At 39.0% G+C, this 11,327-nt stretch overlaps 1 pseudogene; it reads left to right on the forward strand.

Moving 5' to 3' along the window:
• Positions 1-7,469: 7,469 nt before the first annotated feature.
• LOC121145049 lies at positions 7,470-7,835 on the forward strand (annotated as a pseudogene).
• The last annotated feature ends 3,492 nt before the right edge of the window (positions 7,836-11,327 follow it).

The following is an 11,327-nucleotide window of genomic DNA, read 5'->3' on the forward strand; positions in this document are numbered from 1 at the left end:
TGTAATGATATAGGGGAACTCATTGTGGAGTGTGGTGGGGACTCCCAGAGTCTATGGAACTGCATCATAAAATAATAATAATAGTAATAATAATAATAATTAGCCTACAATGAGCTCTTTGAAAATAGCAATCAACTCTTCTTTTCTCAGTGAACAGTGGAGGTTTAGTCAGACAGAAAAAGATGCATCCAGGTATTGCGATGACTGAGGAAGAGCAAGTAGGGATTTCAGAGTGATGATCGAAGCATACCCATGTGTACATCATACACAGATGGTTACTTGGGACAAAAAATATTTCTCTCTAGATAAACAAGGAAGCCTGAACATCTGTTATTGGAATCTCTGTCCCAGCCTCACGGGTGTCCATTTGATGCAAAACTGATTCATTTATTAGTTCACAGAGATCTAAAAATAATCAACACCTCATTTCTGTACAGAGATGACAATATCACAACTCCCCATGGAAATTTTTACTAGAACAGAGGTTCTTAAATTTTGATGTAAATGAGAACCACAAGGGTAACTTGTTAAAGACATCTTTCTAACCCACTCCCAGATGGCAGCCTAGGCTCTCCAACCAGAACTGCACAGCCCTGGTTTAATTCCTATGACTAATCATTTTCTCAATTTTGGCTAACAAGTTGATATGCTACAAGTCCACAAACTCTTTAATCTGCAATTCTGAACTCCGGGAGTTCTAAAACCTAAACATAACCCATTTGGCAGCAAAACTTGTTGTGAGCATAATTTATTTGGTGGTATAACCAGATCTGAACACACTAAAAATTTTCTATGTATCTGATTATCTAAGTTTGTATGGCTATTCAAACATTTTGCAATGGAAACATTAATGTGATTATTTCAAGCTGCTATTCTGAATCCTCTGGGTGTGCTCCAAAATGTAAAATGTATGCTTCATTTTATACTCCCCAAATCATAAACTTACTAAATTTGACTTAGGAAATATAATTGGCTCCAATTTAAGTGCAAAACGGTGAGTCTAAATGAAACTCGGAACTTTCACTATTCCTCAAATCCAGGATGTTAGCGAAGTTTAGAAAGCAAAATTTGCCACAATGTAGTCCATGAGCTGTCTCAGATTTCCTAAGACACTTGATTTTCAGAAGGCAAGCAATAGAAATGCAGCAAATAATGAGAAGCACAAACATTCCTGACCACCTATCAAGGGAAGCCTAACCTCCCTCAGACCCCAGTTCAGGTAAGTATAACTTTTTAAAAGATTTGCTTGTTTGTTTATTGGAAAGGCAATCTTACAGAGGAAGGAGAGACAGAGAAAAAGATCCTCCATCCACTGGTTCACTCTATAAGCGGCCAAAATGGCCAGAGATGAGTCAATCCGAAGCGAGGAGCTAGGAGCTTCCAGCGGATCCCTGGTGTGAATGCATGGTCCCAATGTCCTGGGCCATCCTCCCCTACTTTCCTGTGATATAAGCAGGGAGCTGAATGGGCTATGGAATAGCCAAGACACAAATCGGTCCATATATGAGATCCTATTAGGTGCAAGGCACATGCAGAGCAGACATCTTTGAGGGTACCAGGAAAGTGGATGATAAGAGTCCAGAGACTGAAGTATAATCTAGCCATTGTCATTCTTCAGAGAAAGAGAAAGAGAAAGAGAGAGAGAGAGAGAAAGAGAGAGAGAGAGAGAGAGAGAGAGAGAGAGAGAGAGAGAGAAACTACAGCAGAAAGAGCATGAGAACTAAACCAGGAGAAGATGCCTAGATGGTCCTAATTGTCATAACTTTAAAGTCTTACATTACGCTGTTTGTGTATCCTTCTCCAATTTTATTTCCCTCTCCCTCTCTCACTATACACCTTTATTCCTTTGCTCTTAACGTTATCTAGTTCTTTGAAAGTCCTGTTTTATCCCCTTTGTAGTGCTGCTCCTTCAACCTGGCATTCTCTTCAGCACCCAGCTCCCAATGCATCTTGGTTCTCCTAGAATCCTTCATACCATCGAGTTGCCACCTTCCACTGCCTAGTGTTGCCTCTGCCAGAACCATATCTTTAAAATTGCCTTGTCATTTACCATCATAGCCCAACAGCCTGTGTCCCCCATGAAGCTAGAAACCATGCCTATCTTGAACTCTTCTATTTCCAGTATCTGACACAAAACATGGACATGATCTAATGTTCAATAAATGTGTAGCTAATGAATGAGTGAACAATGAAGGAAAAGAAGTAAGGGAAGAAAAAGCCAGCTGGCAAGGAGTGGCCTAGAGCTATTTCTGGGAACACAGTTGACACATCTTGCTGTCTAGGCTTTGAATGGTAAGTGGTGGATTCACTAAAGGTAAAAGGGCAAGGTTAGGTGAAGATCAGGATAATTTGTCTCCTTCCCCCCACTGCTTCTTTTCCCTCAGGGTCCTCAGCCAAATTTCTCATTTCTGTATATCTATTCATTCATATTCATCCATTCATTCTCTCTTTCTCTCTCTCTCTGTCTCATAAATTTCATTCAATTGACCATTTTTCTGCTGCTTTCTCCACTTCATGGCCACCTCTAGAATCATACCTGATGCAGTTTCGCATACTAAGCTTTTCCTGAACAAAAGACTGATTAAGAGCAAATAATTCTATGACACTTGGTCTCTTAGGTTCCACAGAATCTATGTTTTCAGATCACTTAGGCTCTCCCAAAGATCTGCTGCACTGAAACCCATCATGAGTACAGAGGGAATTATAAGTTGGAAGACAGAAATCTTACCAGATTGAAATTCATCAATTTCTCCCAAAGGAATCTAGTCATCCAGACAAGTTGTTATTTTGAAGGGTTAAATTTACCAAATTGTAAAATATGCACTTCTAAACTCCCTCTATGCTTGAGTTCATGCCATGAGGAAAACAAATAAACAAAAAACAAAAAACTCCTTCTCTCTATAACTCTCACCCCTACTCTTGTTCCTTCTTTCAGAGTCACTCACAAAAACGAAAAGTTTCAAATGTTAAATCTATGCACGCCAAGAGTCCACGGTGATTTTCTTCAATGCTCTTCCCCACCTATGGCAAAGACTGACAACTCATCATGTGCATGCTTATTGTAAGCTATGGATTAACTTGGACAAAAGGAGCTATCCCAATGTGAGAAATCCTGAAGGTGATTAATAAAGAGCATATTACTGAAGATACGAGTGCACCCAAGAGTCACAGTCTCAAAGAAAAAGAAGACAAAGACACAAAAAAGAATGAGGTAAAGAAGAAGAAAAAGTCTTTTGTTTGTGTGTGTGGCAACATGCAAAAAATAAAAAAATCTGGATGCTGACAACACTTCAAATTATACAGAAACTCCCAGATATTTTTCTAAGGTAGGTTCTTCAGGAATTATGGAGATAAAAAGGATTTTCCCACAAATTACAATATTGATATTTCAGACTGATAAACTTTACAGAAATGTATGTACATTTTACATATAATTCCATTTTAAGCTTCAACTGCTTATCCAACCAAAAGGTACATTTGGCAATGGAGAGCTTATATATAAGTCTTCATCTTCTTTATTATCTCTGTGACTTCTGGCAAAATACCCAGCCCTTCTACTCTTAAATTTTCACAGTTGTAAATGAGGATAATGGTAACATTTACTTTACAGTGTTTTTGTGAATGGCAAATAGAGCAATATAGTAGCTCCCACGTGCCAGTGCATAACAAATATTTTATAGTCAGCAACAAAATGAGAGCCTGAAACAATGCATGGATTTTTGCTAGTGCTATTTATTAAAAAACAACAAACAAAAACAAGGCTGGCCCTTTATTTGGATATTACAACCTTACCACTTGTTTAGTGTTAAAATCCTCTCTCACACTAAAAAAGGAGACAAAAGTTCAGCTCTTCACATATGTTTTTGGGAAATGGCTACTGTTTGGATTTGTTGTGTTATTTTCCTCAACTAGAAAGATAGACAATTGGCAATTGAATATTACTTCTGTAAATTATTAACTGTTACTGATCTTTGAAATCCAAAATCCAGAGGATTACTGTAATAAAATATGAATGGAAAAGGCCCCGCGTGAAACTAAGTTTTGGTCACCAATAATTCTGCTGTGTTTGAAGAAAAAAAAAAAAGGACCACTGGAAGGTAGCTTATCTGCTTGAGGAACTTAAAGCACACTGAAAAACTTCAATGAACAGTAAGAAGTAGTCTAAGAAGCACGTGAGTCAATGACCAATGGTTAGAGTCAGATGTTGATTTCAGGTCAGTATATTACCTGCTGTTTAGATTTATCTTTTTCTTGATAAGACCTCACTGGGATTTTAAAATGGTCATAATAAAGACATAAGTACTATTTCATCAGACTTTGAAAGCCAGAGGGCTATGGGGAGGAGAGAAGAGATCAGGCAAAGCAGTACTGTTTTGAGATTCAAGAAAAGGCACAAAATAGGAGCTTCTCCATCCTTGGGTGGTATCAGCATAGATGTACCATAAGAAAGATCATCATGGCTTAGGCAGTGTCAGCAGTGAACAACCGTGCTAGTGACTTCAGCGAGCATCAGGCAACTATACCTTCACTCTAAGATCCTTTGATGGCAGGTACCAGTAGCTATGGCAACAGGAATGCATCTTTACAATGCTTCTATTCAAGCATTAGACATTCCCAAATTAAACATCGTCTGCAGAGAAGAAAGCTGGCCAACACTGAACTCTTGCTCAAAGGACCTGTCCGTGAGAATTTATGAAGAAATCCTCAAGAAAACATAGAAATACAAAGGACAGCCAGTGGCATTAAGGAATCAGGGAGTATAGAAGAGAAAAATTATAGTAAAGTACCTTACAGATAGTAACAGTACTACCTGTCATTCCTAGCACACTAGGGAAAACTCATACCTACTCCAAAATTCACAGCAGTTTGACCTTGACCAAGTCTTTTAACTTGTCAGAGTTCTCGACCTGGGAAATGTAATAATAACAGAAACCAGAAACAGGTACACAGAAAACAGTTTTGCTAGGTTTGTTTTATTCTTATTTTCCATTATACAGTTTTACAGGTATAGGATCTCCCATCTTCCCCTACCCTTTCCTCCCTCGCCCTTCATTCTTTCCCATTGTCCCCTGTGTATTACAATATAGTCTAGTAGACACCCAACAACATCCGTTAGGGCTGCTTGGATGAGATGGTTGGATGGAATTAGCTCGCAACACCTGTTGGCAAGTATGTGAGCAGAAGGGAATGTGGGACAGACTGGACTAGTCTGCCATACATACTGGCAAGCCAGGGTAGGGGGTGGACCCGGTTGGGGTTACTGTGGGCTGTCCTGACTAGGCTGCAGCTTGCCCCACTTCCCTGTAGCCCTTGAACCTTTTTTACCCTAATTAAATATGTAAAGATTGTCAAAATATAACAAAAACATATATATGTATTAAAAATAAATAAACAAAAAAGAAAAAGAAAAATTTAAAAAAAACAATATAGTCTTTTTCTTCAGCTACAGTCTCCACTGTCGCTTTTATCTCTTTACATGTGTCATTACATTGTAGGTATAAACAATGTAGAGATGCTAATATTTTGTTGTCAAGGTCACAGAAAACTTTTACGAATTAGGATAATTTTGATGAAAGTGTTTCTTAAATGTTAGAGTACAATGTAAATGCTCACTTTAATGTTTAACACTGGTCTATTATGCAAATTTCAGTGTGAGGATCCCCCTCAGGATTCAACCTGCAGTATAGCTTCCTTATATATCACAGCTTAAACTACATCTTCAAGAAGGAATAAGGGAATGAGCTAACCTAACTATAAAGTGGAGGGAAGGGAGACTCCAGACAGGTGTACCTGAAGGACTAATAACCCATCAGTGAAGACCAGAATTACAAAGGAAGTAGAAAAATCTACTCTGTATACCATGAGTACACAGATATAACTGATTTCTAATAAAGCTTTCCATGGGAGACATTATTGCTCTTATTTTACAGGTAAAGCAAATGAGACTCAGAGTGGCTAAACAATATTCTCAAGTTCATATAATAAAACAAAAGAGAAGGCTGATGTTTGTAACCGCATATTTTAGGCTCCCAAATCGAGAGCATCTCTTTGTCTTTTTGTTCCTGTTGTTGCTTTTCTCCAACATAAATCCTACAATCACAGCAATCATGTTCCAAGTAAAAGGACACGTAAGTCAGTAAACAAGCTGCACCAATCTCCATGCTTCCGTATCACTGCAAGTTCCGTCTAAATCCTTCTGCAAACCCAGTAGCTGCCTTTGGCTCCCCAGAAAATGTTCTGCCAGCTATGACTGTACTTGAACAGTTACAAAAATATGCTTTTGGGTGGTAAACATTTTATTCATTTTCAAAGGTGTATCCTGAAAGCACTAAGGCAAGATTACTCAGATGAAAACTAAAATCCCTTGCCTGTGTAGAAGTGCAACACAGGCTACTCAAAAAGAACACAAATGCAAAGCGCATGAGCTGAGTGATAACGAAGCAAGCTGCGAGGAAGGATGAAGTCTTTGTACGAGAATGGTCAGAGGACTGTGGCTTCTTGCTCTAGGATGCCATCATGTTAATGGGATGACGTGGGTCGCATTTCTGGTCAGAAAATAGGAAGCCATCATCTGCTCTTTGTGAAATGGGGTGTGCAGCGAAGCACATGTGGTAGCAATAGGAAAAATGCAATTCCCCTTGGACAGTTTTCAAGCATCACTGTTTGGATAATTTGAGGGTTTTTAAATATGTTGAAATGTTCACTCAAGATGGGGTTGATTATGAGGATGTGTCCTGGACTCTGCCAACAGAGAAAACTTGGCTGAACTAGATGGGTTTTCTTTTCTTTTCTTTTCTTCAAGTTGCATGTACTTTCACTAGGGATAGAACTACTTTCTTCCAGTCACTCCTTATTCAAAAAAACAAACTCACTTTTTACTTTGAACCAGTTTGAAACTCTCCTTCACAGTACAAAGGATTTGCAGCTTTCTTCCCAAATTTAAGCCCCAGGCTGCTTGCCAAAGTGCCAAGCCAAATGCTGAAGACAATCTCACTTTTGTAACCTATAGAGCCTTGAATTGATGGGAGTAACATGCTCCCAATGAGTTAACACCATAAGCACTGCCCTCACATTTTGCCAATTCCTGAAATTGCGTCTGACTGTCTCAGTCTCAGGGTCCATGGCCAAGGTCAAATTGTAACTATAATGAAGAACCTACAGCTGATGTCTACCAAAGTCAAAATTTCTCTAGGGAAGCAGCAAACCTAACGTGTGACTTAACTGAAACCACATCCACACAAAAGAGAATTTGAGATCACGGAGAAAAGAGGACAGAGTGCAGAAAAAGGCTTAGGTAATCATAACTGTGTGATTTCAAGCACTCAAGCAGTCACCAACCCTTGAGCCACATATGTAAAATAGGAATGAGGAGAGTTTATTGCAGGTAAACGCACACATGAAGTAACCGTTGACAAGCTGCTGGCTCCTCCTTCCCTTCAAGCAGCAGCGACAACAGGGCCCTAGCAGTCATGGCCAAGATCTAGGCTCAGGAGCTTTGCCGCAAGAAAGAGGAGCTGCTGCTGAAGGACAAGCTCAAAGCGGAGCTGTCGCAGCTGTGCTTCACCAAGGTGACCAGCAGAAAGGTGTCCAAGCTGGCCAAGATCTGTGTTGTCCGCAAGTCCATCGCCTGGGTCCTCACCATCATCAGCCAGACCCAGACAGAAATCCTCAGGAAATTATACAAGGGCAAGAAGCACAAGACCCTGGGCCTATGGTCCAAGAAGACTCGCACGGTGTGCCGCAGCCTCAGCAAGCTCGGGAAGAAACTGAAGACCGAGAAGCAGCTGCGAAAAAACCGGCTGTATCCACCGCGCAATTACACGGTCAAGGCCTGAGCCTAGCCAGCGGTGGCAGCAATAGCAATAAACATACAAAACGTAAAAAATGAAAGGAGGGAAGGGAAGGGAAAAGGAAAGTTGCTGGCTCAGTTCTAGGCACAAGGCAAGTTTCATCTTGCCTAGTATCATTCCTTCTTTATCTCTTTCCAGATTTGATATGAAAATTAAAGGAGGTCACTGGGATGGGCTGGAGTGCCATGTACACATGAGAAAGCCATAAGAAGGCAAAAACAATTACAGAAAGAAAAACTGAAAGAAGACTAGGAATGGTTCAGATCTCAAAGAGAACATAAAGATTTAAAAGGAAATGGGCCAAGAAAATACTAAAGAGATGTCCAAGAAAAACCTGCAGATATTCCTAAGTGAGATATCAGCTGTTGTAACTAACAAACAGCAGAGCATCTGATGTGCATAGAATACGGGATCAAAAAAGAAAGTAAGAAGTTGAGTCTAGCAGCAGCATAGCTTATGGAGGCCTGTTTTTCACAGGAAGGTTTTGGAAACCACTGCGGTGTTTTGAGCATGGTAGTAAGACTGTCTAATATCTTAACAGGATCATTCTGGTTGCTAGGTCTAGAAGGAGAAGAAAGCCAAAAGGAAGAAATTGAGAGTCCATTGACATTCACCACAGATAGAAAACCTGCAATATAAAGGAATGATCTCTTCACCAAAAATTACAACAGTGCTTGCAGAGGAAAAAATTATAGTGTAATTCCCTAAATTGATGTCACCATCCAAAAACTGCTACCATTTAAATGCTCACGAAGAGATGGAGGCCAGTCTGTGCAAAAGTCCATCATTTAATTTCTAGGGTAGAGTCACTCCCTGAGATATATGTTTGTTATATATAAGTAGATAATCTAGTTAACCTACCAGATCTTGTGAAACAGAAACACCTTTGTAATAGTGGAAATTTACCCTCAAGTTTTTGCTGTCAAACACTGTATAATATTTTTCAGACATCAAAGCGTTATAACTAAAAAGGGTAGGGAAAACAAACCTTTCAGTGATGTGGCGATCTGATCTGTTTTACAACTGACTTATCTCTCAAAAGTGAAAACAAAAAATGAAGGAGCCAAATTCATCAGTGATAGAAATAAGGCACAGGCAGCCTAAACAGTTAAACAACTATTCTACAGAACTGAGGAACACACAGCCAAAGGAATCTTAGCTTGGAGAAATAAGTGTGATAGGTTGAATGTCTTTTTTTTTAGTTGAAAGACTTTTAGGAGGATCAAAATCCACATTGACTAAAAAACTGCACAAATTAGAAGGAACTTTGAAGAAGACAAACATTTTTGAAAATCATAAGGGAAGGAAGTACTCAGCAAAGAGGGAGATTTAATCAAGACAATTTCTCTGTGCTGGATGAAAAGGGATTTCCACTGCCCGGGAGCATTAGGGTTGGTTTGGGGACATCCAGTGTGTACCTGATGGTGAGACTGGAGCATCTAGGATGAAGAAAATAACTCTTCCATGACTTGTAGAGCCTTCGGGGAGAGCTCTCTTTTGTGGCCTGTGAGATTAAACCACATCAGAAGATTGTGAGGCTAACTAGGGCTGACAGTTAAAAGAAAGATATTTTTATCAAGCTAAATTGAATACCTCTACTCTGTTCATACCCAGAATGTCTTTGTTTACAAAATCATTTTTAAAATAGCAATGAATGCCAAAGAAGGCACAGTGGTTTGTTTTCTGTGGGAGCAAGATACCAAAAACACAGAACACCTAAGCTTTGGAGCGCCATTTAGCTTATGGCTAAATCATAGAATCATCGATGGAGATGGATGTGGAGGTCATGAAGAGAAGTCACCAACAGTGAAAAGATGACAAATACATTGAGAATATAGACAAAAGATTTTCAAAAGTTGGACACTTTAGAATCTATAGTTGATCCCTTAGATTAGAAACCTAGATTCACCACTCATTCATTTTTAACCTTAAATATATCAACAAATTTGTCTGGATATGTTTCCTGAGACAGAAAATGATAATATAGCCTTAAAAGGGGACATTATTATTATTATTATATAAAGCATATGGCACAATTAATCTTTATTCTTTCACCTCAATGCAAAGACTCAAGTACTAAATTTACAAAATTAAAAATTTGGTTAATCACTACAGCTGATTTTGCTAGCAAAATTTTCATGTTGATTCCTTTATTAAACCATCTGTCAAAGAACCATCACACTCTTTACAGTTTATTTATTTATCATAAAAAAATTTATTGAATTTGCACTACAGACCACTGTGGGAGATAAAAACCACAATACTGTTTCTTCAGCAAACCTGCAGCCTATTGGCATACCAAAGCACTTCAAAGTGTTAATGGAAAAAAAATGGAATTAAGGACACATCAGTTTAAGCCACTGTTTGGGACACTGGCATCCACTGGAATACCATTGAGTCCCTGCTTCTCTTCTTCCAATTCAGCTCCTATTGTTGTGTCCAAAAAAGCAGTGGTCAATGACTCAAATACTTGGCCCTTTGCTACCCATATAGGATACTCAAATGGAGTTCCAGGATCTTGTTTCATCTTGGCCCCACCTTGCCTGCTTCAGTCATTGGGAAGTGAGCCAGGGGGAGGAAGAAAATATCTTTCTTCTTATCATTCCACCTTTCAGATAGATAGATAGATAGATAGATAGATAGATAGATAGATAGATAGATGTAATTGTTCAAAGATTAAAATGGAGCTTGAACATAAAGACATTTGCATTCCTGTTTTAAATATCCTTCACACAGGAAGTCACAAAGTAATCAAAATATCACACTACGCCCATCATCATAGAAGAATATACTGTTAGAGTCTGGAAGAAAGATTATGTAATTCTACCAAAGGGGAGATGATAACCATCATTTGTTAAGTATTCACAGGGCACCAAACAACATTTCAAACACTTTTTTTGTGCCAAGTCATTAGACATCAAAACATTACCATGAAAAACTATAGGAAACTGCAGATCATGAAGGATGCTATATAGAGAAAGCAATACTGGAAGTAGAATTTATAAGAAATAATTTGCAAGCTAGAGAATGGCATCAACATGGAGGGAACAACATGAGCCAGAGCACTGAAGCTCAATGTCTGGAGATAATTTATCAGTTGTACCTAGCCAAATTGGATGAACAGACCAGAAACTAGAACAAACCAAGGCTGATAAAGTTGCCCATTAAACTGGCCTCCCAGAACTACAAAATGCTCTTCTATTAGAGATGGGCTTATTAAACAGCTCCGAGGTCAATCTCTGCTTCCTCTTAGTTCTCCTTTAATTCAATAGCCCTTTGACTCATCAAAATAGATACTCCATGACAGATAATCACAAAACTATCTACTTTTTATAAGACATTTTATTTTTATTTGAAAAGCAAAATCACAAAGTCTCTGCAAATGGTTGCAACAGCTAAAGCTGAGCCAACCTGAAGCCAGGAGCCAGGAGCTTCTTCCAGGTGTATCACATGGGTGCAAAGCCCAAGGGTTGGCAC

This window comes from Ochotona curzoniae, unplaced genomic scaffold (genome assembly GCF_017591425.1).
Source record: "Ochotona curzoniae isolate NIBS_2020 unplaced genomic scaffold, NIBS_Ocur_1.0 scaffold_3208, whole genome shotgun sequence".
Lineage (NCBI taxonomy): Eukaryota > Metazoa > Chordata > Mammalia > Lagomorpha > Ochotonidae > Ochotona > Ochotona curzoniae.